Source organism: Buteo buteo, chromosome 12 (genome assembly GCF_964188355.1).
Source record: "Buteo buteo chromosome 12, bButBut1.hap1.1, whole genome shotgun sequence".
Classification (NCBI taxonomy): Eukaryota; Metazoa; Chordata; class Aves; order Accipitriformes; family Accipitridae; genus Buteo; species Buteo buteo.
The window spans coordinates 16,352,594-16,378,673 of NC_134182.1; the positions used below are offsets into that span (position 1 = coordinate 16,352,594).

The following is a 26,080-nucleotide window of genomic DNA, read 5'->3' on the forward strand; positions in this document are numbered from 1 at the left end:
TAAATTGTTGTCATTAGATTACTATTAGAGACATGCTTAGGAGAGAAGTGTAAATGGGCAGGAAAAGGTAGCAATGGAATTGAATCAACAGTAATGTATCTCAGTTCATAGCTGCATATTTCATGCTAATCTCTTCAGATTTAATTTTTTTCTTTTTGAATCTCATGCTTATTTTCATATTTTCATTAGAATAGCCTGTACTATATCACATTGTATGTATACAGAATTTGAAAGATGTTTGAAAATTGAGAAGATAGTTACCAGAATTCATGTATTCTATGGAGCTTAAAAGCAAGCTTGCTAGCCAAACTTGATCAACTTCTTCAGTAACATAACCTTAAAAGATAAGAACATAAGTACTTTACAGTTGATTATGCTTAAGATTTGAACTCTTTTAAAGCATTTTAAGCTCTCTTAAAATGTTCTAAACTCTCATAAAATACTTCAGTCAAAGGGTAGAAAAAGTAATCTGAAGTCCAGGTAGTCAGTGAAGAACCAACCAGGGCAGTAATAATGATGAAGACACAGTAGAGATGACAGGTGAGAATAGTCTAAGCAACAATTGGTATTCTAACATCAAAGTAAAATGTTTAGCAAGATTTTAAACTGCAGAAGGAGACATCTCAACAAGAAGTTAACAAAATGAATGCTTATAGTTTATCTCCCATGCTACCTCCAATACTGCATTGAGTTCTGACCTTCCCAGTAGCATGGAGGAAAAGTGTGAACTTACGCTCACAACTTCATTGGGTTACTAAGGCAAAATATTGCTTGTCAGCTAGGATGCTATAGCAGTGTATAGTAGCTTAAACTAACACATTTTACTTCAGCAGCCGGATGAGCTGAGAGCATGCACACAGGCAGTTATTACAGCTTGTCTGTGGAGTAGTAACTTATTAAGCCATGCTAAGTCACGGCTTAATTACAAACTGGCTTGACAGCTTGTGGCTGTCTGTCCCTACCCAATTTAACAACATGAACAAAGCTCAAACGAAGGCAACAGAAATAATCATGGCACATCAACCCCTTCAGTTTGTTACATCTCAAAGCCAGCTCATGGCTGCCTGTGTGGAGCTCTGAATAAGTACTGCCACACTGCCAATTAAGTGCCTGTGTGAAGGCACTTAACCTGTTGCCCAGCCATGCTTAAGATTGCATTTGTCATTCTAATGCTGAAACTGAATGGCATTTCATATCATGCTGGGATAAACCAGAATAGTCTGTCCTTCTTTGTCATCCTTTTGAAGTGACAAGCTCCCAGCTGCTAGAGGAAATTTCTGATATTAATCCCCAAAGGTTTTGCTTTTATACTCTTGAGTTAACTGCATTTCTATTTCTCCATCAGTTTAATTGTGTATGGTTTCCTAGTTCTCCTTACTGTTGGTACCTCTGAGCACTGGATCATTTACAAATTAATTTCCCACTACCTTCTTGTGTCAGTGCCATTAAGGAAAATATCTAGTAGGTTTAAGCCCAAAACTGATCTTGGGCAGGGTGGGGGGAAGAAAAGAGAACAACCTTTACTCAGATACTTCACCTCTGATCATTAGATTTTGCTTTATCCTCTACGGATAGTCCATCACCTCCATCAGTCTGGTACTGCTCTGCTAATTCCTATCATCTCCTCCTTTATCTAGAACTTGAATGATATCAGCAAGAAAGATGCTACATTAATCTGGTAATGCCCACCTTTTGTAAACAAACATTACTGTTTCTCGTTTCCTGCTATACTTACTTTAAAGAGCTTTCATTAAAGTGATTTCATTTGACAGTTTTCTGACTTCTGGAATGGGCATTATCTGTTCTTTCTGCCCAGAGGCTGTAGGCTGTGTTTTATTTTCACCTTATATGTGATACTAGTGATTTTCTCTCCCTCTTTGCTATTAGCTATCCTGCCCTCTAACCCCATGTTCAACATCACCATCTTTACTGAAAATTGAGACAAAATATGCATTTAGTTTTAGAATCAGCTGGAGACTCTCTCTAAACCCCACTTCTTCCTCACTGCAAAGTGACATCACTTCTTTCTTACAATATTATGTCACAGCTGGATAATATCCTGCTGGTTTTCCAGGTGTCATATGTAAGGTCTAAATTAACCTGATTTTCCAGATAAATTCTCCCTTCATTCTCACATTTATTGTTGTTTGAGATCTTTCCTGAACCAGACCTTTTTTTCTGTTCTATGCTCTCTGCTTATAATTCTTACCTCTCTGTTGATGCCACTTCTCTTCCACTTACGCCTTGAAGCCTCTACCTGTAAACCTTTTTGCCTTGTGTGAGATATAGGATCCCAATGGAATTAGCAATTTTGGTTTTAAGATGCCTAAAGCTTCTTCCACATTCAAATTTCTGTTTTCATTATACAAGCTGATTTTATTGCCAGGTCCCTTCATTTATCACAGTTTGCCTTTCTGAAATTGAGAATGTTCTACTTTCTTTCACCTCTACCTTTCATCACACAACTTGTGATCACCTACTCCAGGGTTATTATCTACAGTCAGGCCTTTGAGGGCATGTTCCTGAACCATCCAAAAGCTTTATTTCTTACAGGCTCAGTTACAGTTTGGAGGAGGAATTCATTGACTACCACAGTCCAGAATGTCTGGCCCCAACTACAGGTAGCATGTATTCCCCAAACTATTAACTGAGAATTTGAAATCTCACTGGCTGGTTCTTTGTATCCAAGTGGTACCATCTCTTTAAGAACAGGAAGTTTTCTAGCTGCCTCCAAAACTTCTACCCAGGGGTCTGTAACGATCTCACAGCCCTCTCCTCTCAATATACTCTGTAACCATCTTTTCCAAAAATAAATTGGAACTAAATTATGAGCTGTTTTATTCCCTATGTTTTATCTGCAGAACATTGCTTCCTTAATATAGAATGTTACTACACATCTTTATTTTCACTTCTGTATTTCCTCAATGGCAAATCCCCTCTAATCCACATGTTCCAGTTAGGAACTCCACAAGTTGTGGGTTTTTTTATTGCAAGGGGGGTAGCCTGAGCTGTTTTGTGAAATTCCTCCATTTTTTCCCCCAAATACTGGAAATAGGATAGCCACTTTTCAGTTATTTCATTTTGACACAGTAACATTACTTGTTTTTTGCCTTTGTCTGTATCTGTGCCTTTTTCTTTGCTACCCACTGCACATTCTTCCTTTTCCCCATTGCTGTATTAGCATTTAATCTTCCTCTTGTTGAGCAAAACCAAGGCGAAATATTACATGAATCTTTCCAAATTTTCTCTACTAATTTCTTAATATGAAGATAACCCTATTATCTGTGGTGATTTCCTTCCTTTCTTTACAGATGGTGTAATCTAGAAAGGGTATGCAGGGAAGTGGTGAAGAACTTCACTACTGTTGTTTAGTCAATTAATTTCCATGGGAAGTTACTCAGCAGAAAATGAAAGAGCTTGTTTGCTTTGCAGATAAAAAATATTCACGTACCATGAATATTTTCAGCGTCTGAGAATGCTTTCTTGTGAAACTAGAGCAGTTGCCACTTGTGGTCAAACCAGTGTGAAGGCCTGTTAAAACCCCAGATGGATACATGCTTCCAATGAAAAGCTAACTTTTTCAAAAACAGAGGTAAAAGTTGAGATAACAATGTGAAAATGCTGTCAGATTGAGTAGCTTCCCAAAGTTACTGATATTTTGTCAGGACCTGTTTTACACTCATTCATTTGAATGTGAAACAAATTTAGTTATTGAGATTCGTGAACAGCTACTCCTAAAAAGACAAATCTGTTCACCAATAGAACAATAGAACATTAAAAAAATGGGAATTTTAAAAACTCTGTATGGTAAGAACTCACTTTCATTCCTCTTAAGTGCAGTATCAAATAAAGTTGTTTGCAAATTACCTTTATCCTGTACAATCTATTTCCCATTTACTGGTTAGCATTTCTATTGTTCATAGTTATTTTCATCACTACTAAGAATCAGATGGACGTTGCATGTATTAAAAAATGCACACACTTTCAGTCATGCATGCATTACTGCCAATCCAACACACATGTATGCTCACAAGCAAATACCCTTCTTTAGTAATCCTACACGAAGCTTAACTGGGGCCAGCCACGAAAAGGCACAAAATCCCTAGATTAGCCATTAACTCCACATTGCCACATACAACCATTATTTCGCCTACTTATTACTTCACCCACCGACCCTGCTGCCTGTCGCTGTGCTACTTGCCTCTTGCCACACACACCTCTTGAGCAATGCCAGCATTTAGTTTTAGCCCACACAAACCAGCCAGATATGCACATTTTCTAGTGATTAGGAATGTGCTGTTTATGCTGGGTTAAGGACTCGTGTGCATGGTGTAGATTTTTAGTTAATCTCTAACATTTAAGCAGGTCATATTTGAGAAGCAGTAGGGGATATGATTTATTACATTAGAGATAATGTGGGGTAATATTTATTATTTTGGGAAGTCAATTCTGTAAAGGTTGTACTGGTAGCGAGGTGATACGATAATGAAGTATTTTATTTTTTCTAAATTTATTATAAAATGATATATTCAGTTAGAGCTGAAGGTGAAATGAAGGGGACAAGAACGAATGCGTCGAACCTAGAAGCAAGAAGAAAGGCAGGGTCTGAAGGTTTGAATGACAACTGAAAGACTACCTTGTAATTTCCTTCAGTATTTCTGTACATTTTTGTTTTAGTAGTCACTGTGGGAAGAATGGCTGCTACAGTAAATTAGATGGAAGAGTCAGTAGCAGCTGAGTATACCTTGGTCATACTGAGCAAAATTATCTAATGCTACCTATGGTAACTTTCTGGCAGATAGCCTAGAAGCAAAGTAAAGGGTGTAAACAGAGAACTGATAAAATTACAGGCCAGTTCTGTACCTGGTGAAATCTGTGCAAGATTTGCCATTACTTTAAAAGAGTGACAGGCTCTCAAAAAATTCCTGGTGAACCACATTAAATAATTAATTAAATATTTCAAAAGTTCAGTATCTAGGCTGAATGAATTTTACATTCATCAACCTGAAGATATAGCAATTTTTAGCCAGATTTGTCATTGCTTTAATAATACATGAATTGTGTTTAAATAGCTATGAGATATAAGCCTGAGGGGAAAAAAAAAATCCCTAGCTAGATGTATAAAAGTATCTTGAGTCCCAGATCATGTGGACACTGCATAGTTAACTAGGTTGACTGGCAGCTGGGTCTGGGTACTCGAATTAGCTTGTCTATGAGCAAGTTTTCTATGACAGAAGGCTAACTGCAGTCTTAGTGTTCTGGCTGTTTCTGAACTTGCTCACAAGTGCCTGTGCTGAAGCAATCTAGGTTTTATTCTCAATCACTCTTATCAACTGGCAGAGAGCTGTGGGAAGCAGCACTGTCACGCGGGAGTGACCTTTCCCATCTTCTCGTTGCAGAGTACATGCACTTGAACCCACAGTAAGCAAAGCTTCAGCTCTTAGAAATGCAGTTGCATCAGTTACCTGAGCTCAAAGTGCCTCCAGAGCTCTGTGTAAGGATTTCCTAACGTGAGTGGTGGTGCTGATGACCTTAAAGCTGCATAGTGTTTTCTGTACTGCGGACATAATGCTAGAGAGCCTGGAAAAATAATCACATAGTGTGCCTATGTCGAAGACTGGGAAAGAATGCCAACTCCAGAAGGGAAAGTTCCCATCTTTTTCAGGGCCAGCTCCTTTGCAAACACTCCAGAAAAGACAGATGGATAAATAAAAACCCTGCATAAACTGTGTTTCGACTGATGATCTCAAGTCCTGCATACAAGTGTTCATTCACACTGATGTATATAGTGTGTGGGGAGGAAACACCTCAGCGGAAGGGGATGAGGGCATCAGTAGATTTGTATGTCATTCGTACAGATGGTACACTAAAGTCTGGGCGCTCAGGAGTGTAAGGGAAGGACACCCCTTCTCAGTCATTAGCTTACAAGGAAAGACTACGGTGTCTAACTGCAGCCAGCAGAACTGCCGTACAGGGCTGCAGAGCAAGGCAGGAGTTGGGTCCCGTTCCTGAGCAATGAACCCCAGCTGGCTACAGCCCATTGATTGGGAAAGATGGGAATCCCAAGGGATTATGAAGCATCTGGTAGATGTTCATGTTCCTTCCTGAATAAACATTTTGTTTTGGGGTGAGAAAGAAGTTAAAGTGTAGGTGAGCCCACGTAGGGGCTAATTACACCCTCCCACGGGGAGGCTCTCGGTGGAGCCGGAGGGGCCAACGGCTGAGAGCAGTTGCCACTCGCGCCCTCCCGCAGCTGCCGTTACTTTTCAGGCGCGGCGCCCTCAGCGGGCCCGGTGCGGTGCTCGGTTCCCTCCCCCCGGGCCGGCGGCGGAAAGGAACGCCGAGGACGGAGGCACCGCCAGCCTCACTCTTCACTGTGGGGAAAACGGCAGCTCCACCCACCGTGCCGGGACCCGCCGCCGGCCTAACCTCTCGCCTCACCCCCCACCGGGCGCGTGAGGCGCAACGTCTCCCGCGGGCGGGCGCGAGGCCCCGCCCTCCGGCGACCAGGAGACGGACCCCGCACCCCCTGATTGGCTGGCGGTGATGTAATCGCGCGAACATACGGGTACTCCTTGCCGCCCCCCCGTGGGACAGGGGGGAGGCCGCGCACCTCTCCCTCTCCCCGCCCGCCCCGCGACCAATCGCTGTGCAGAGCGGCGCGCGGGCCGGGACGCGCTCTGCGGCTCCGCCGGGGCCCGCCGGCCCTTCCCCAGCGCCCGCCGGCTCCGCTTTATTGGCAGGGGCGACGGCCAATCAGGAGAAGGCACCCACCGGCCGATTCACGCCCGTTTCGCGAAGCGGCGGCCGGGCGAGAGAGGCTGCGGGACTGGCGGCGCTGAGAGCCAATGGCCTGCAGGCAAACCGCGCCGGGAGGGAAAGGATGTGGCGGGGGGAGGGAGGCTGGGAGGGGCAAGGGCGCTCGCTGAAAGCCGCTTCCGTCAGTCCTGCCCAGGCTACGAGGCCGGATTAAAAAAACCTGCGGAGAAAGAGAGTCCGTTGGCTGGCGCCTTGACTGACAAGAGCCGCAGCTAATAGTTACCAAAGCAGAGGGGAAAGGCCCAATCAGGAAAAAGCTTTCGGGCGGGGCTGGTGAGTGAGCGGCGAACGGATCGACCAATGGCGCTGAGGAAGCGTAGAGCCAGCAGGACGGACGGCCAATAGCCGCTGGGAGGGGATGAGCGACGGGCAGCGGCAGCCAGTAAGCTGCGAAGGACGCGAGGCGGCCCGGCCGGGAACGGCAGCGGGGCGGTGGGGGCGGGGCAGGGGGCCGTGCCCCGCCCGCCCCTCCCCTCCCGGAGCGCTCTGACGTGGGCGGTGGGGAGGGCGGGCCGAGCGGCGGCCTTTGGGACGGGGGCTCCCAACATGTCCGCGCTGCTGGCGGCGCTCGGAGTGCGCGAGCGGGCGGCGACTGCGGCCGGCGGCGGCCAGCGCGGGGCAGCCCGCGCCTGAGGCCGAGCCAGGCCCCCCGCCCCCCTCCCCTCACCCGGGCCGGGCCCGGCCCTGCAAGGGCCGCCGGGGGCCCGGACGCCGGGGCTCGTCCGCCGACAGGTACAGGGGTCGGGGCCGGCCGTGGGGCACGGGCGAGCGGGTCGCGTCCGGGCCGGGCCGGGCCGAGGCAGGCAGAGAGGGGGAAGGGGCCGAGAGGGCGGGCCGGGCCTGGGCGCGCGTGTTATCGAGCGGCAGGGCCTGCGCGCCTGCCGTGGGAAGCGGGGGCTGGCAGCGCCGGCCTGCTCCGTGGGGCCGGAGGGGCGGCGGGCGAGGCCTGCTGCGTGTGCCTCCGAGGAGGAGCGGGCAGGCGCCGCGCAGGCACGGCCTTCGCCTCTGCCCGACGGGGGGGAGAAAGGAGTGCCGGGGGCCGCGCTGACACGGCCTCCCGGCGGCGGAGCCGGGGCTGCCGGGGCAGGCGCACGGGGGAGGGACGGCGGGGAGGCCGAGCCCGCCGGTGTGGCTGGGGCCGGGGCAGGCCCGCCCTCTGTGCGCCGCGGTGGGGCGGGCCGGGGCGGCGGCAAGGGGGGCCCGGCGGCCTAGGCCCCGCACGCCGGCCGCTGCTGGGGAAGGAGCGGGGAGGGGAGAGGGAGCCGGCCGGCCGGCCCGGGCCCCGTGCGGGGCGGGGAAGGGGCTGAAGGCGGCCGGCGTGCCGGTAGCTGCGTGCGGAGCGGGGTTAGGGGGCGGCGGGCCGGGCCTGTGCACGTGCATTGGCTGGGTCCGGGGGAGTGGCGGGCCGGGGGCCGGCGAGGCCCGGTGTTGACCGACGGGGTGGGGTGGTGGGAGGTGGCGAGCTGCGGGTACGGCCCTGGTGTCGGAGGGGGAAGCTGCTGTTAGGCCTGGGTGCTTGTGACGAGCTGGAGGTGTGCGGTGGGGATGAAGTCACAGGCAGATGGGCAGTGCCTGGGCGCCTTTAGCGTGGAAGGGGAAAGAAGTTGAAGGCGCTTCTCTGTTGTAGTTTGGAGCTTGCTGGCTCTGCGAACCCAGTGGAGGTAAACGTGGATATACTTTTACTATAACCTGTAGCTAGTCTAAGGGAGGGAGTCGTTTTGGTGGGCTGGAGGCAGCTGGAAAGATCTGTCTGTGTGTTGTTTTGTGTGCTGTGGTAGGTAGAGGGATATGCAGATGGTGGGTGAAACCATATGTTTTGAGGAATAGTGGTGCATGAAGGCCTATGAATTTAGGAGTGGTAGGTAAACAATCTTGTGTGTGTTGTGAGAAGCAAGGTGATAAGTTGGCTGGCTTCTAAGTTGTGGAGGAGGGAGGCTTTGGGTGGTAAGCCTATGTACAACTTACAGGCACAGTGGTAACAGGTTGCTACAAGGTTCTGAACTTGTTTTGTTTGGTGGCTAGTGTGGTTAAACTTAATGTGTGAGACCTTCATGTGTAATATGAGATGGTATGTGGACAGAAAGGCATGCATGTTCTTACTGTAAGTTGGTTTGTCTGCCGCTCGTGCTGAGCGTTGAGAGATGCCTGGCTGTCACCAACTCAGTGAGCCCTGTCTCTTGTGTTTTGAGATGGACTAGGGCAGCAAGCAATGTGGCCTGTGTCCTGGGAACATGAGAGAAGCTCTGAATTGGTCTCATCTATGATGAAATTGAAAGTCTGGATGTCTGTTGTTTAAGCCATGGGATACAAATTGGAGAACATCTAGCAAATGCCACATGTTGGGGTCATGATAGTGCTGTTTGGAGAAAAGTCTGTGCATGTCCTGGGGAGTTGTAGCACTCTAGGTATCTATATTTGTGACAGGTGTCAGGCATTGTAAATTCCTGTCTATAAGAGAATCAATGCACTTTTCTTGTGGGTAAATTTCCAGGGATTACCATGGATTATAAGAAAGTGAGGGGGGCTTGGGTGGATATTTAGAAGTAGAAGTGAATGGTGGAGTCTTTGAAAGGTTTGTGTGCATTTGGAAAGGGGGGGGAGGATGAATTTGTGGGGATTATGCATATACAGGGTAAAGATTATGTTAGGCTGTGTATACATGTGTGTATCAGGTGAATGGTATTTGTGCAAAAGGGAAACTGGAGTTTTCGTATTGCTGAGTTAGTGGGAACTCTAGTCTGTGTATGGACAGAGGAGGCAGGCATTTTTGGCTGAGGCTATGAAAAGTTGAAATGGTGTGGGGGAGGGACGATGAACTGGGTCCGGGGTCCCAGGTGTGTCCTGAGAAGGTCGGAGGCTCTGGGGATTCTTTGCTCCTCATGGTATGGAGAGAAGTATTTTATAATTGTGACAGCCGGTGGAAAGTAAAAAAAAAAAAAAAGTGAATGAAGATGAGGCAATTTGTGACTGTTATGAATATTATCAGATTAAAGGTGGTTACAGAATAGTCAGGGGGTTTCTGTTAAAGGCTCTTTTTTTGTTTGTTTTGTTCTGTTTGTTCCACTGGGTAAATTGTCCATTAACTTTAAGGGTAAACTTTTGCTGAAACTAGCACTTATAATGGTGTTGATAGGTCAGCAGCTAACTAAAAGCACTTAATGTGGTGTAGACAAGCCTCATGTATGTATGGGCTCAGAGGCTCGAATGTGTCTATTATATATATATATTTATTATATTCATTATATATACCTTAACACTTTAACTGAGTGCACGTGTCCAGAAGGTATGAAGTCTTTTGGACTGGATGTATGCTTGTGTTTGAAAGAGGGTTAGTGCATAAACATTTGAGGGTCAGAGATCTGTGAGAAGACTGTTTGGCTGAGGTGGAAATGATGAAAAATCGCATGTGTATCCCATGTTCTGTGGGTTTGTGATAGTATGTATTATTTGTTTACACAGCCCCTCATCTCTTGTTCTGCACAGTTATTTAGAGGAGTTTGTTATATAGGATAGTGATTTAATTAAGGAACATAGTATCAAGATGAGGGGAATGGAATTAATGTAGTATGGAGAGGGCTGTATAGAGAGTGCATAGAACCCATTTTTCTTTTATTGCGGTAGCTGTGAGGTGGTCAGTTACTGAGGTAGGGAACTAGAGAAAGAAAAGAGTAGTCTCATAGTAGCTATCCTGGATAATCCGGTTCCCTTCTTGTCTCTGGAATTATCATTGTTCACTTAAAGTTTTCCAAGGGTGGTCACTAGTGTGTGCTTCTGACTTACTAAACTTGACACCCTGTCTTGCAGAAATATCACCCCATCACGATTGAAATTAAAGCTTGTGAAATCTCTTTGTTGAACATAGACTTTTAAGGTGCTCAGCGTCAAGAACTACCACTCTCAGAGGGGGTGATTGAGAATAGTGAGTGTTTGTTACATGAATGTGTTGCCTCCATATTACAAAAAGGGAAAGGCAGTAAAAATCCACTCAATATTAGACGTAAAAATCTGTGTCCGTGAAGCATTTGTATTATAATAATGACTATCACTCTTGGAGCAGGGATTATTTAGACTGCAGCAAGGGATGGAGTTGTATATAGAACAATGTTCAGAGAATATTGTCCATCTTGAATGAAGCAAACTGCAGAACACCTAGCTGAATGCTACTACCATAATGTTCCTAAGGGAGGTGCATGTGGGTTTTTTTGTGTGGTTTTTACATAGTTGGTTTTGGTTTTTTCCCTCCAAAAAACTCTTGAGAATTGAAATTGATCATTTGGTAGTGTCTTGGATCATCAGTCCAGTAGGAATGCTTAAATCTGCCACATAGGCCTGCAGCTGTAGCTTAGTAAGTAGTAAATAGCTGTTCTTTTCCAGTCAGCACTGGAAGATAGCTAGCTAACCATTGGTTTTTGCAAGCACAGTCCCTTCCAAGTGAATGGTAAGGCCTTGGTGAAAGAATCCAAGCTCTAAACACTGTGTGGGTTGTAGAGAGTGATTACTGTAACAGGTCATGCATATCTTCGTGTCCATAGTTGTTTTTTTCCTCTAATATTGATTCTTTCTGCCTGCCACATTGATACCATTAAGTATGCTCTTCTTTTTTTAAAATTCTTGCCACCTTGTCCAACAAGCTTTCTTATCTCTCTGACTTAAGTGCTGCACTAGTGTTTCTCCACTTCTCTGTGAAAGTGAAGAAGAATCCTTCAGATCTTGGTCCTTGTAGCAACCCAAGTGATTTGATCTGAATATTGGTCTTCTCAGTAAATTGGAGGAGAGCAATGGTGATTTCTTTGGAAAACTGTTAAAGTAAAAATTTTTGTTACCTTGGCTCCTTCTCTATTTGTCACTCTTTTCATTCTGTGCTTCAGTTGTTTATTCTTGATCATCTTCAAGATTTGGCTTATAGATGTACAGGGTGTGAGCTGTGGCTTCTTCCTTCTCACTGTCTGTTAGCAGTGTGAATGCAGGATAAATGTTTTATGAAACTTCAAGAGGGGTCTGGTTTAGCCCTGGTTTTCAGCATATCTAGTATGTGTATAATCTTCAGAGAACTTAAATTCAAAATCTGGACAAGTCATTGCACGTTCTTAATTTAAAAAAAATAAAGCCACCCAAATTCAAATAACATTAGACTATAAAAGTCCAGAAAAGAGAAGTTCTTTGCATGGGCAATGAAAGATGTGTCCCTGATGCAAGAACAAGGATGCTGAGTTCCAAAAAGATCATCAAAACTGTTTTTCTTTAACAGACAACCTTGCAAACTCCTCAGCTATTTGGCCGACATCTTTCAGTCTTGGGCAGATATCTAGCATGGGAAACTTTGGTCAAACTGCTTGAAGTTTTATATTTATATTTCTATCTGTGTCGTGCTAAAGCCAAACAAAAATTCTGAAGAATTAATGAGTGTCACTCCAGAAGAAAACTGGTCTGAAAAGCTTTGCATGAGATGGTAAGAAATAACTGAGCTGGTGTAGCTCATCTCAGTTTCTTGAAATGAGCAGTTCAGCTCATCTCAACTTCTTGAGACGTGATTGGCATCATGAAACGTAAGGGTTGCCAATCAGTGTAGGTTAAATTAGTCTTCTGGCTCTTAGAAAAACCTACATTGGGAGAGAAGGCACAAAGATATTTTAATGTAGAAAAAATGATAGAAGGGAAAGCCCCATATCTCAGCGGACAACAGCCTTCCTTATAATTTCGAAGGAAATTATTCATGCCCTGGTATTGTTCTACTAGGAAGAATAAGTCACCGACAACTCTTTTTCCCTATGCACCATTAGTTTCTCATTAACATTACTTCAATGTGTCATTTTATGGTGTTACTAGTTACTATCTCATGGCGTATGTTCTCCCCATCTTTGATGGGAAATAACCTTTTCATTGAGGTTTCTTTCAAATAGTACAACTAGGTGCTTAAGTCTGTGTTCACAAGTGTTAACACGTATTCAGCTCAAAAACATTGCTTGAGGATGTTTCAGACTAGGCTACTGGAGAGCCTAAGATGGCTCTTTAGTGTGTATGGTAATGACAAGTCAATGACCACAAACTTCCAGATAAGTCACAAAGGAAAGCATCGGCCTTTCCTTGCAGTTTTTCAGGGGATTAGTGTGTTAACAGAAAATGTTGTCTTCAATAATCCTACTTCTGTGTCTGCACCCCAGTGTAGGAAGTTGACCTTTACTGAATGTAGAGCAAATACGACTCTGCAACATTAGTATATGAATTAATTGTTTTTATTAAGGAAGTAATGAAGTAAGATGATAATGATTTGTTGAGTAGGGGAGGTAACACTTTATTGTAATTTGTTCATACAATACTGCTTTGGCCTGTTCTCACCAGCTTGTCTGTCCTGGTAAAGCCAGGTATTATTTATTCAAAACTCATGATGTTGTATTTAAAATTTTGTATAGCAAAAGAAAAATTGGTGACTGGAGAGAACAAATATCAAATGATAGAACTGTTTGTAAAGAACTGATATTTTGATTCAAGTGGAAAACTGAAACAATGAATATTATGTTTGTCAGCTTATTCAAAAACAAAAAAACCTTTTCTGGGCAGCTTTGTTGGTTAAGCTGATGTGCATGTAATATAAAGCATTATCGAGCACATGCTGCTCTTCCTTTCCTATTACTAGCTACAGTGGAGCCATTGATGTGGGTTATTGGGTTGTGTTTTCACTGTTATTTAAAAAGTTTTATAAAACAGTAAATGTAGGTAATGTATGAAGTGTGTAGATCTTGAGGGTTTTTTAACTTTATTCAGAGAACTTTCCTAGATGTATCCCACTAGCTTTGGATACTCCTAACTGTAAAGGGGTGGAAGCAGAAGTGGATGAGCAGTGAGACACTGCTGCTATAGTTACTCCAGGAAAAGGAAGACTCAAATTCACAGTGCAGCCGTCCTTTTTAGGGCTAATGAGGTGTGCATTGGCAGCTTAAGTCTGTGGGTTTAGTTACTGCTGCTTGAGGCTCTCTTAAATGAATGGGCAGTATCTGCCACATTGATTATATTTACAATAGCAAGCAGTATGCTGCAATTGAAGATGATTGTAGAGTGAAGCTGTAAGTTAAGCAGGCCCAGTGTCTACGGTGTGTGTACTTCATGGGGCTTTATTTTAGATGAGTTTTGGTCTGGTTCTGTGGACCAAGTATAGTCCAAACATTACTGGGTATTAGGTGTTTTCCCAGAGTTTTGGTTTAGGTTAATCTAAGAGATGTCCAGATCATGTGTTCAGAAACTTCTTTGAGATGTGAACAAAAGCACAGTAAGTGGGGTGACTCAGATTTACTTCAGAAAGTGTGCTTCTGATCCAAACTAAAGTGCTAATACAGAGGTACCAACTGGGTCTCTAAAAGGCATCTTGGAGCATTGCAGAGGGTGTTGAGCTATGTGGGGGACTGGATTCTGCCTTCTCTGTTCCCAGATTATTGTCCCTAGTTTTGAAATCGTGAATGAAAATGACTGGTGTTTAAAACTACAATAAATTCTGGAAAGTAGTTCTTTCATGGTTTTAATTCAGTTAATCAAGAATGAAACTAGCTGTGTGAGCAACAGGTTGTGAAGCCTGACTTCCTGTGGCTTTGTGTCTTGTGGTTGGATTTTTCTGGGTATGCTGTATTGTGAGCTCTGAAAGTACTTTCATGTGTTTGGGGCACTATCTGTCCTGCTGTCCTGTATGGGAAGTTGTTTTTGGTGACATAGCTGAGATCGTGCTGGGCATGTCCTCAAGGGGCACTAGTTTGGATATCTTTCCTTGATGTGTTTATTTCCACAAAACTCATAGGATCTGATTATCTCTGAAATATTTACCCTTGTGTTAACTTCCGAATTGTGGCCAGTTTCAATAAAACTTGAAGGGGAAGGGGGAGGGGGAAAACGACACACACTGTAGCTTGGCTTCCTAAGGTTGTACTTCATTTATTTTCCACTAATGCTATTTCTTGTTTTACTATCTTTTTATGTTTATCACTATTTAAAATTTCGTCCTGAAGAGTTAAAAGTATTTCCCCCCACATTTCAGGCAACATATCTAGAAGTAGGGAATTGTGTTCCTAATAGCAGCTTCTTAGGGAATGCTAAAAATCTCTTCTCTATAGGATAGATAAAATTCTTGAGAGTATCCAACATGCTTATTAAACCACCTCCAAATAAATACGGACAGGTCTAAAATTGCCTTTGATATGTATTGTAGCCTTCTGTAATACACACTGGTACCACATGCAGTAGTTTTGGACCATGATTCTAAGAGAGAAGTGAATGAAGGTTTTGAAAATGAATGATGCATTGAAGCCTCTGGAGTGTAGCTAGATTGGATTTTGAGGGCGGTAGATTAGGAATTGGAGGGGGCAGGGATTTATGTTTGTGATGGCCCTTGTGACCTTGAAAAGCTGCTGAAGTTGTAATGTGCTTTCACATGTTTCAAATGAGAAGTACTGTACTGAAGCTATGTGGTACAGCAGGCTGAGTTCTGAGAGTTCCATCTTCAGTGTATAAAGCTAAAGAAATTGTTCCTTTTGCTTCTATTTTAAGTGGGCCTATACTCAAAGCACTGACTTCAGAGAGGTTCTGTAAAGGTATGAAAGGTGAATCTAGCACAGATGTTACTCAATTTCTTTCTGCATCCTTTCTGTTCCTGCTCTCCATTTCCCTAATATAGTAATAAAATACTTGTTTTATTTGTTCTAGTTCCCAACAGGAAAATCTCATCCTGGTCAAAAGGTACTCTGCGTACCAGTTTGTGCATAAGACCTCACTTCAGATATGGTACTAGTTGCAGACACTGGTTTCTACTGTCTAACATTAAGTTTCTCTGTGGTGCATTTGAGAAAAATTGTTTATAGCTGATTTTTCAGGAAAAGGGTACTCTTCTTTAGTGTGTGTATTCAAGACAAACATGAAGTGCTTTTCTTATTTCAGCTGTTGTAAAACTTGAATCCAGACCTAATAGAAGTAGTCCATTGACTCCCCTAGGTAGTGATCAGTCCTGCATCTTAAAAGGCAAAGAAGCTCCATCTATCTCAATAGAGCCCCAGTGCACAATACAGTCTAAGACTCTCAAATGTCTCACTTCAGGTGTCCTCAATAAGAACTGAAGTGACACCTCTAAGGAGGTTATTAACAATGTCTAATTACAGGTGGGATTTACAGGCATCTTTAGTGTTATCCAGTAATTGTGGGACTACTGTCTATAGGTGTGTCAAACTGACTCCTCAATTGTGATGTTTATCCATTTGCTAGCTGGTCATGTTTTCTGCGTCTTTACCACTTTTCCAGGAGACATACTACAGCAAGGGATTTTTCGTTTCACTTTTCCTTTTCTCTGAGATGATTGATGTCATCCTGCTCTTTTCCTTACTGATTGCTTAGGCTGGTGGATGAATTTATTGGAATCGTCCAAAGTCTAGGTTGTGGCTGATTATGTTACTCTGAGGAGCACTTTTTCTAAAGTAGTAGGGGGTTGTGCGTAAAACTTCAAATAGTAGGGGGTTTATACATAAGCAAAATGAAAACAATCTTGTGAAAACAATAACTAGAGCTGGGGGGAAGTGGGGGTGTGTAAAACCTGTTCTGTAAATTCTCCATAAGTGTACCATAATTCGAACCGCCTAGAAGTTTATAGGCATTCAGTCATTTAAAAGATGCTTTAATAATGGCAATTGCTTGTTTTATGGGAGGTTTTCTGGCCAACCCTCCTTTAGATTCTGTGCATCTCTTCCAATGTAAAGAAACTGGAAGCAGTTTAAGGTGACTCTCTCTTGTAATAGTCATTTGTGGGATCAAGGAAAAGACAAGCATACCACTTTTGCGGACGATTATGTTGGAAAGAGAATGTTTCACAGCGTTTGCTGGAGTCAGATAGCTGTGCAGTCTTCTCTGCAGGCAGGCCTTGAGAGCTCATCTGTTTTCTATAAATGGTAAAAGCTATAGTTTAACATTTTCCTATGTTTTAAAATTGAAATAATAATTAGGCTTGTGTGTGATGTGGAAGAAAAGCATTGTTAGGACTCTGCCATAGTGACACTGGTGTTTTGTATCCTACTTTTAGATCATAGTAGACAATAGAATTTATTTCACTTCTGTTTCCCCTGTGGTTTGCCTTATGCTGAACCGTGTCTATGCTTCTGTATGTTTTATTACTATGTTTGAGTACAAGAGTGATGGAGGTTAAGAGCTGTTGAAGATCAGTAACTAGCTTGTAACATTAAATCCAATAGGGTGACTTCACGCTTTCTTAACTAGAATGCACCAAACACAAGCAATTCTAGGCCAGAGAAGAACTTTTCTAAAATATTTAATGAAGTCAAAATAGTAGCTGTTGTTAACCATGACAGCTTACTATTTGGTTTTGACTATTGTTGCAGTATTGTTTTAATTTAAAGAGAAAAAGGAATACTGTCAACGTAGAATATCTGGCTTTTGGAAGGAAGGGGATAAGGTTACAGACTGTCAAAACAATTTCTGATTATTTCTTTTTTTTTTAACATGAAGCGAAGTGGGGTTTGACTTACGGAGTCAGAGGGGAAGAAATAAAATTCCAGTATAGTTCAGGATTCTTGAAATGAGCTTGTGCGCTGCTGTTGCCAATGGTAGGGAATAGAATTTAACATGGTCAGAAAAATGTCACTGGAGAAAGCATTCTGAAACTATTTTTTAAACCCTTTTATTAATTTATATTTGGAAAACATTTTCCTTGAATACTGTATATTCTTGGATGTATTTAATAACCATGCTATTTTCAGTCCAAAGTTTTCCAGATTTCTGAATCTTTACAGAGGGAAAGTAGGGCTCCTTCTGGGAAAAGTACTAGTCAGTTACTACTTGAAGTGATCTTTTTTCACTGTTGTTTTGTTCAGGGTTACCAGATTCAGATGTGTTTTGTATAAACAAATGTAGCAATTCCATAACTGAAGTAACTTTTTTTGAAAGGTGTCTTAAGGTTTCTCCAGACTTGAAATGTGGTTATGTTGTCAGTTTCACAAAGAATATGAAGCTAGTTTGGAAAACTTCTTGATTTGTCTCTCCATATTGTCCCTTCCTCCATAGGTCTTGTTTGTTTGTTTATTGAAGCACTGATTAAAACAGAAGCTATTGCATACAAAGCCGACATGGCTGCTTAGGTCTGTCATGAATTGTCAGATTTGTGCTTGAAGCCTTTCTAAAGTAAGTAATGGTCCTAGAACACTATATTAAAATCTCCATCATCCTTTTCTGCTATTTATCTTCTTTTTAGTCTTGTGTTACCACTAGTACAAAAAGAATCAGTAAACCTGGACAACCTGTGAGCAAACTTTCTTCTGCACAGTTTATTTTGTTCCAGTTCCAGAACTGTTGATACTTTCCACTTAGTGTTTATCCTTTCCTTTCTTTGTGTCAGAGTCTGATACTGTTACTGCAGGATTGAAACTGAAGTGAGGTGGGAGAGGAAATGAAAAGTAGTGTCCTTAGTAAGGAAGAAAACTACAATGCCTTCTAAAGAACTGAAGTAATAAATTCACTGAGAACTTAAGATAATCCAGAGAATACTTGAGTAGGCAGAGCACACTATTTGTTGAGGAGTATTCTTCCTTATTGTCTTGTGACAGGGTTCTGTTTTCTGTTAATTTGTCTGTTCATCATGTGAAAGATTTTTATAAGCAGATATGCAACCTTTTATTACCAAGTTCTGCTGTCTGCCACTAGCCTACTGGAATTATTTGCCTTTTAAAGGTAACATAACTCTTTGATACTGGCATGGGTAAAAACCAACAGATGCAAGTTGACTGACATCTGTATTGCTGGGTGTGATGGGGGGGAGCTTTTTTATATTAGTCTTCATTCTGTCTCCTTACTTTTGTTGATGTGTGGTTTCTTTGAGCTCATTTTCTCCTGTTGTGTCCCTTAAGAAGAGTTGGGAGAGAGTGGGAGAAGATTTAGTCTATAGTGCTTTTTCCTGATCTGTGTAAAAAGTTTGGGATTTTTTTTCACCCTGAACTGTGAAACAAGTCCTGCATATAGTACATGGCATGACCTATTCTTATTATGGATTTAAGGTGTCATGGAATTGGTAGACTTGCATCACGGTTGCTGAGGAAGCAGAGATTCCTGGAAGGTCTTTGGGTGACTGAAAGGATGTACTTGGTCTAAACTGCCATGTTCAGAGAAGGAAAGGAAAATTAGAGTGGGCTGATGTGACCCAGAATAATTTTTCCATGAAGAGGGGGAAAAAGCAATAAAGCTTGTTTGGTTTAGCTGCCAAAGGGTAGTGCCTTCAAAACCCTAGAGATTGGGCAAAGGTAAACCCAGCACAGTTAAAGGAGTAGCTAAGCTGTAATTCAGTTGAAGCTGAGTTTTTAATTCTGAATTTCTTCTGTGTTGGTTTGTAGTCATTAAACTTTATGCTACCTCAGTGAGAGTGCTGGGTGCTAGATATATTTGCTTCCTTTGTCAGCCAGGCACTGTTGTTATTTCTTTGCCGCTGTTTAAAAACAATGGATGTAACATCTTGGAAGCTGGCTAACAATGTACACAATATACCTTTGGTTTTGTCTCTTCATTACCAGGAGTTCGTTCCCTCTACCCAAACAGCTTTCTGCTACATGCTGCCTAGGTGGTGGGCATCTGGTATTCTTCTTTTTAGTTAAAAGTCCTTAGAATTATTTGGGGTTTTTTTACCACTTTTCAATGTTGATAAAGTACAGAAAAGAGACTTTTTGTTAGGCTTCTGCATGCACTCAGGCATTTGCTTCTGGAACCCACTCATAATCCTGACTGTTTCATTAAGGAAGGCATTCTTGTATAATTACCTAAGTATGTTAGTACTGCTGTTATTTCTGCAGTCTTCTACCTCTGACTATGTGCTCCTCTTCCTCCTTATGCTGACACTTGGCTGTGTCTCATCTCATGGTGAGAGAGAGTTACCTGATGTATGTATGTTGGGTATCTATTGCTGAGGTTAATTTTCTTTTAGTTTAGCTTCTTGAATCAGCTTGCTACATGAGGATATGAGAGCAACCACTGATGCAAAAATTGGAGTAGAAAGGACGTATGGCAGGAGGAGGGTTTACAGCAGTTATCAGTTTAGCTTAGCCTAACTTCTTATAAGACTGCATGCACCCTGAGATGTTTCAAAAGAAGTTCTTTTAAGGTGTAGTTAACGTTGTTTTTTAACACTAATGGTTTGGATACCTGATGACCTATCTAGCGAGTGGAAGTCCTAGGTTTACTTGGAATGTTGCTGCTGATGAAGAGAAGACCATATTGGAAGTCACATAACTGTGACAGTGTTGGCAGTGTCACCAGCCACGTTGCAATCCTAAAAAGAACATGCAATTAAATGTTGACGTTAAAACCTCTATTATAACTAAATTAAAAATGCCAATCTCCTCTTTTGGATTTTCCCCAAATGCATAGCCTGCTACAGATGTTGATATGGTTCCCTTCACAGCAGTCATTCTGGTTTAATTAAATATCAGCACTTGCTGACAAGAATATCTTTATTCTGTAGGCACATGAGAATACAACAGAAACCAAAACTTTACATAGCAGAGATCATGGTAAGGAGTTTGTCAGAAAGTTCCTGAGTGAGTCAGGCTGTTTTTCTGTGCTTTTTGTCACGTTTGCAAATTTCCTTAGGGGATAAGAGGACTGCCTCTGCTCATCCGCTGTGGTATTGGCATTGTTCACTGCTTAATGTGGAGCTAAAGTATCTTATCTATTCCCTGCTTCAAGCGTAAGCTTTGGGGAGCTGCAAAGGGACTGAAGTATTTTGGGTGAAACACAAGTAATCTTATTACTGGTAGAGACTAGAGTTTGCAGTTGTTTGTCAGTCACTCGTTTTTGTGTCTAGGAGGTCGTGAATTTGTTCAAGTTCAGAGGTCTTGGTAAAGTGGATTTTCTTTCAATACAGTCCGGGAGAAATGCAAACCATTTGAAAAGATGTAAGCAATCTAAATTTCAGAAATTCTTTCTAATGTGCATAATGAAACATGTTTAAGTTTTCTTGGCCATTTGCTATTCTTTTCCACTCCTTTGTCTTCCCTTTCTCAGCCACCAGTTTCTACAATAAATTTTAGGTAGAGTTATGAACACCAAGTTTTTCCTTTTATAACCTCTGCTGTTACTGTCTTGTTGCCAGATACCTTGAAAATTAGCCAGAAACTCAATTGCTTGATGGCTGTGTTCACTTGTTGAGACTTGCTTATTTTTATGCACTGAGTTCTTATACTTAGGCTTTGGAAGATTTGTATTCTGCAAATTGTTGAAGCCTAGAGATGCTTCCTGTTCACTGTTTCAGGCACCCTTGCTATGTTATATAATAAAGAAAACTTTCTATTTCATTTGATAAAAGTATTAAATACTGCTTTACTTGGATAGCACTATCGATAAGTAGTTTATATCAACGTGTAGCAAAACATTTCTGGGCCCTTGAAAAAGAAGGTGACTGGAAATAATCAGCATGGCTTTACCAAGGGTCAGTCATGCTTGACCAACCTGACTGCCTTCTGTCAAATGACTAGGTCTTGAGTTTACTTTGACCTTAGCAAGGCTTTTTACAGTGTCCCACAGCATACTCCTGTTTACAGTCTGAATGGGAGGATGACTAGACAAGTGAAAACTGGTTGAAGACTCATTTCAAAGGGTGGCTGATGGATTATACTCTGCCTGGACAGCAGTTACAGCTGGAGCTCCTCAAGGGTCTGCTGTGACCTATTTTTTTTTTTAAAATGTCTTTTTCAATGATCCAGAGGAGGAGGTGGAATGCATCTTCATCAGGTTTGTGGTAGACACAGTCTACCACAGAGAGTGGGTCTAGAGTGGGCCTGTCGGAATCTTAGGAAGTTCAACAAGGGCACATGCCAAGGCCTGCTTCCAGGATTGGTAACCCTTCTGCAGTACTACAGACTGGTTGGGTTGTAGCTCTACTGGGAAGGACTTGGTACTGGTGAAGAGTGGGCTAAATACAAGTCAGTAGTTCACCCTGGTAGTGACGAAAACAGCTTTATTCCCCTTCAGTTGCCATTTGTTCCACATGTTCCCAGACTGCATATGTAATACGGTGTCCAGTTTTGCTCCCCTTCTCTGTACACACAAGAACAATGCTGATAAATTTAGGACAAGTCTACCATGATGGTCACATACTCCAGCTGCCTGACCTGTGAGGGGATGCTGAGAGCTGTTCATGGCCTTGTTTAGCCTGGAGAAGAGATGCTTAGGAGAGACCCAATAGCAACCATCTGGTATATGCAAGGATGGATACCAAGAACATGGAGCCAATCTCCTTGCTGAGGTGCACAGTGGGGAAACAAGAAACAGTGGTCATAAATTGAAATGGATGGATATATGTTGAAAAATTTTTACTGTAAGGATGGTTGTGAAGAGATTATAGGAGGTAACCTGTAAGCCTCTGTGGAGGTTTTCAAGACCTGAGTGGATAAAGCCCTAAGCAACTGGGACTGAGTTCAACATTGACCACACTTGGAGAAGGAAATTGAACTGGATGACCTCCTAGGTCCCCTCCACTCTGAATTATTCTATGAAGGAACACCCATGGCAGGGTAGCCAAACTAATCAATACATTTTGACTTATTTGGGAATTCCATTCCTTGTGAGTGGCATTTATTTCTAGTACTCCTAAATAAAATAGTTTGAACATAAACAGTTACTTGTTGACTATTTTTTATATTAAGCATTAGTTACTTGAAATCTACGTATTGAGTAAGCATGGAATAAGTGAAGTACCTTCATTGAATAAGCTCATTTAATCTAAGAAAGGAAGGAAAAATATTATTTCTCAGTGTTGAAAAAGAAGCTTTAGAACTTTACAGTGATCAGTATGTCTTGTCTCTCACTTGCCTTCACCCATTATTCTGAACCTTTTAAAACAAAGCAATTTGTAGAGCATTTGTTGTTTGAAGTTACTGAGGGGGAAGAAAGATATTAGAAAAGGAAAGTAAATCTCAGTTTCTCTGAGATTGGTTCACTTCCCTCTTTGCCCAGGCCTATGAAAAGAAACTCATCCTAGATGTTACATGTAAACGTCTCCAAAACGGAGAAGGCTTTAGTCAGATTTGTGCTGCAGAAATTATATACTGGTATATCTAGGCATGGTAGATTTAACTGTGGTAGCCTTTCTCATGTGTTTGTGAGAAACAACTTTGTTTCTTTATCATAACCAAGATAATTTTGATGAATGGTCAGGTGTGTTTCTGCTTTTGCTTTTAAAGAAATCTGTAGTGGCGAGTAACAAGTTTCTTTGTCATGGTTTCTGTGCTTTAGAATAAGTTTGAATCTCAACTTTGAGTCTTTCTTTCGAGTCCAGGATCTGGATATATTCTTGTAAATGATTGCATTAGTATGCTAGATTTTCCATCCTCTCTACACTTACATGTATGCATGGGTGTTTATGCAGGCTCTCTCTCTGTCATGTGGTTGTACGTATTCCTGGTTTGGAAATAGACTTGCTTACACAATTTCTGTGAAGGTGATACGCATTGACAGTGGGAGTTTTTTCGCAAGTAGTGGCCATTGAATGGTGTAGCTTAGATCACTTCATATTTTCATGTCTAATGAGTGAAAGGCATTCACATGATCTTTAGTTGCATTACCTTAGATGAGTAGCAACTTCTTGATTAGTTTGGCCACTTCCAGTGGTTCCTATGTTTTATTAGTTCCAGTCTAGAAGTTGCTATTAAGCAGTTCTCGAGCTATAGATTTTATTGAATATTGGGTTGAACTAGGAGAGAAATCGGTCAATTCTTCCATCTTACTACTTTCAGACTCACAGGCTCTTCTGCTTTATTGACCCCTAATATACAAGGAAGAGTGTCTAAAGTGAATCTTTATCAGAAGGACAAAGATCTGGAAGAAATTTGATTTTTGTACTACGTTCAAGGTAAGACTTTCAAAATTGTCAAGGATCAGATGACAAAAAGCATGAATACTGAGGCTTGCAAAATGGTACTATTTCTGAGTTCTTGGCTTCTTGCATATTATGCTATTCCTGCAGAATGTTATGAATATTTATTAAGTATTAAATACTTCTACATAATTCTGTGGAAATACACTAATATTCAGAGGCATATAAGCTAGCAGTGGCTGTGTTCCTTAACTGAAATAGTTAAGTAGGCTGCTACTTGTAACTAATGCTTACTATGCAAGCTGTCTTCTGGGTAGCATAGGTGTTCCTACTTCTAAAACTGATACACTAAGTTGCATGATATAAAATGGAATGTCTTATTAAATTGGCAGTGTCTTAGTAACTCTTTTTGATTTACTTTAAGGTCCTGTGCTGAGCTTGTAATTTCTCTGTGAATGCAATATTATAGCTGTTGAGTGACATTTCCAGTCAATTTCAAAATATCAGGAAATTGGGAGTCAGAGGGAAGGTTTGCTGCATTTTGGAAGGAATAGTAGATGCGTTTCTTTCAAAAAGCCATAGCTTCAAGCACATATACAGTTGTGATCTGTCTGCAAATTGAGAGCACCTATCAAGTGTTATGAGCCATTAACATCATTCAGCAGAGTAATACCATTGCCTTCAGCTTCCATGCACAGTTTAACAAAATGTTTAATAATGTTTGTTACTCCCACACCACTCCCAGGGAAGAGTGGAGGATGTAACAAGGACTAGGGGGATAAAACCTGTAGCAGACAAAGTAGAATTCCCTCTGGTGGGACCAGTCTCGGGGAGGATGTTGATGGAGTGTTCTGTTGACTGGGCTAGCATCATGTTCATGGCACTCAAAGCGAGGAACTGAAAAAGTGGTTGAGAGGAATGGAGAGGCACATAGCTATCCCTTGCAGAGATGGTAGTTTGTGTAAGAAGGGGAATGAATACAAGGCCATGGTATCCAGCCGTAGGACAGATGGTGGAAACATTCACATGGAGTCACTCAGAATGATTTAGAAGTTTTGGGGACTGGAAAGCACAAGTAGCACTTAATGTAAGCAGCTGGTTGCCTAATGCTAGCCCTTCAATTTTAGGGGGGTGGAAACCTACTGAAATTGGCATTCATTGTGCTGAATTCAGCACTTATTTGAAGGCTCAGATCAGCAGTCTTCCATTCATGTACCTATTTCTAATTTGTTGTGACTGTGTGGTTCTGTTTTTTTATATAGTAGGTTTTACTGAATTATCTGTGTAATCCTGAAGCTGAATGTCTACTTTTCTTTTTAAACTGCTAAATTAATCAGATTCTTTCAGTTGTCATTGTGTAAAAGCCTGAATATTTAAGAGTATTCCTTTGTGTGCCTTGATTGTTTTTTTTTAATTTTTTTTTATGGATACCTAGTTTAATCAAGACAGTTTGTTAAACCTAGTATGGAATACATGCAGGTTAAGCTTTACATGTAGTGAAGTGGTAAGACACAGATGTGAGCTTTGGAAGATAAAAATTGTTTTAAAGTATCTTGATGTGTTGCCTTGATAAATGGGATGACAGAGTAGAGTATCTGCCCCCTTACTACAATTAATGTGGGTTTTTATGCATCTTTGTGCTAAGATGTTCCCATCACCATTCAGTCCAGCAATGGCATGTCTTGCAGCCAACAGTATATAGGAGCAGTAACCTTTGGTGGAGCTGGAGATGGTGTCTTAATCTGTGCTATCCAAATTTGCCTGCAGCTGATGTCTGACCTGATGAGTAGCATAAAATGAATGTTGAATTATTAATGTGCTTGCTTTCTGGAATCCTTTTTGCTGCCAAGTCTATGTAGGCCTATCATTGCTGCGTTGACTGCCTGTTATGCCCTCAAGCACCCTTTCTAATATTTCTTGAAAACTGGCATGGTCTTTTGCATGTTAGTTTTAACATTCTTATTGATAAAATTGCCCTTTGAATTTTTGCAGGTATAGTTCGACATGTATTGTGATACTTGCATAGTGGCAAAATTAAAAGAGTTTTGACTCAATAGATATATCTGAGACTTCAGCATTGAAATATATATATTGCAAATCAAGAGAGTTTAAACTGTATTGATTAAAAGTGAGTAAAAGTGATTTATTGTGAAACTGAAGTTGCAGTACTAATTGGACAAAACTTTGAGTATTTAAGCTTGCAAGTTGCCAAATGGCTGCTTCTTGCCAAGTACTCCTCTGTTTAGATGACAAGTGAAGCAGTTCAGATAGCCCCAATGCAGACACCTGAAAAAGATTCCATGTGTCCAGGCAACGATACTGGAGACTGCTGCCAGAAAAAAAGGTAATGGAAATTTGCTTCACTCTGCAGTTCCTAGAGATAATTAGACTTCAGACTTTTTCTTAAAAAGTTTCTCTATCATGATG

General features: G+C 42.0%; 1 protein-coding gene across 13 annotated transcripts in view; it reads left to right on the plus strand.

Annotated features, from left to right (window-relative positions):
• The first annotated feature begins 7,307 nt into the window (after positions 1–7,307).
• PPM1B (protein phosphatase, Mg2+/Mn2+ dependent 1B) overlaps positions 7,308–26,080 on the plus strand; it is a 63,087-nt gene continuing 44,314 nt past the window's right edge. For 3 of the 13 annotated variants that reach the window (XM_075042824.1, XM_075042832.1, XM_075042826.1), the window contains exons 1-3: positions 7,314–7,551; positions 23,574–23,689; positions 25,646–25,997. The gene's annotated coding sequence lies outside the window, so the exon portion shown is untranslated. Of the gene's footprint in view, positions 7,552–23,573; positions 23,690–25,645; positions 25,998–26,080 lie in introns of all 13 variants that reach the window. The other 10 variants (XM_075042835.1, XM_075042830.1, XM_075042836.1 and 7 more) reach the window with 8 other exon arrangements.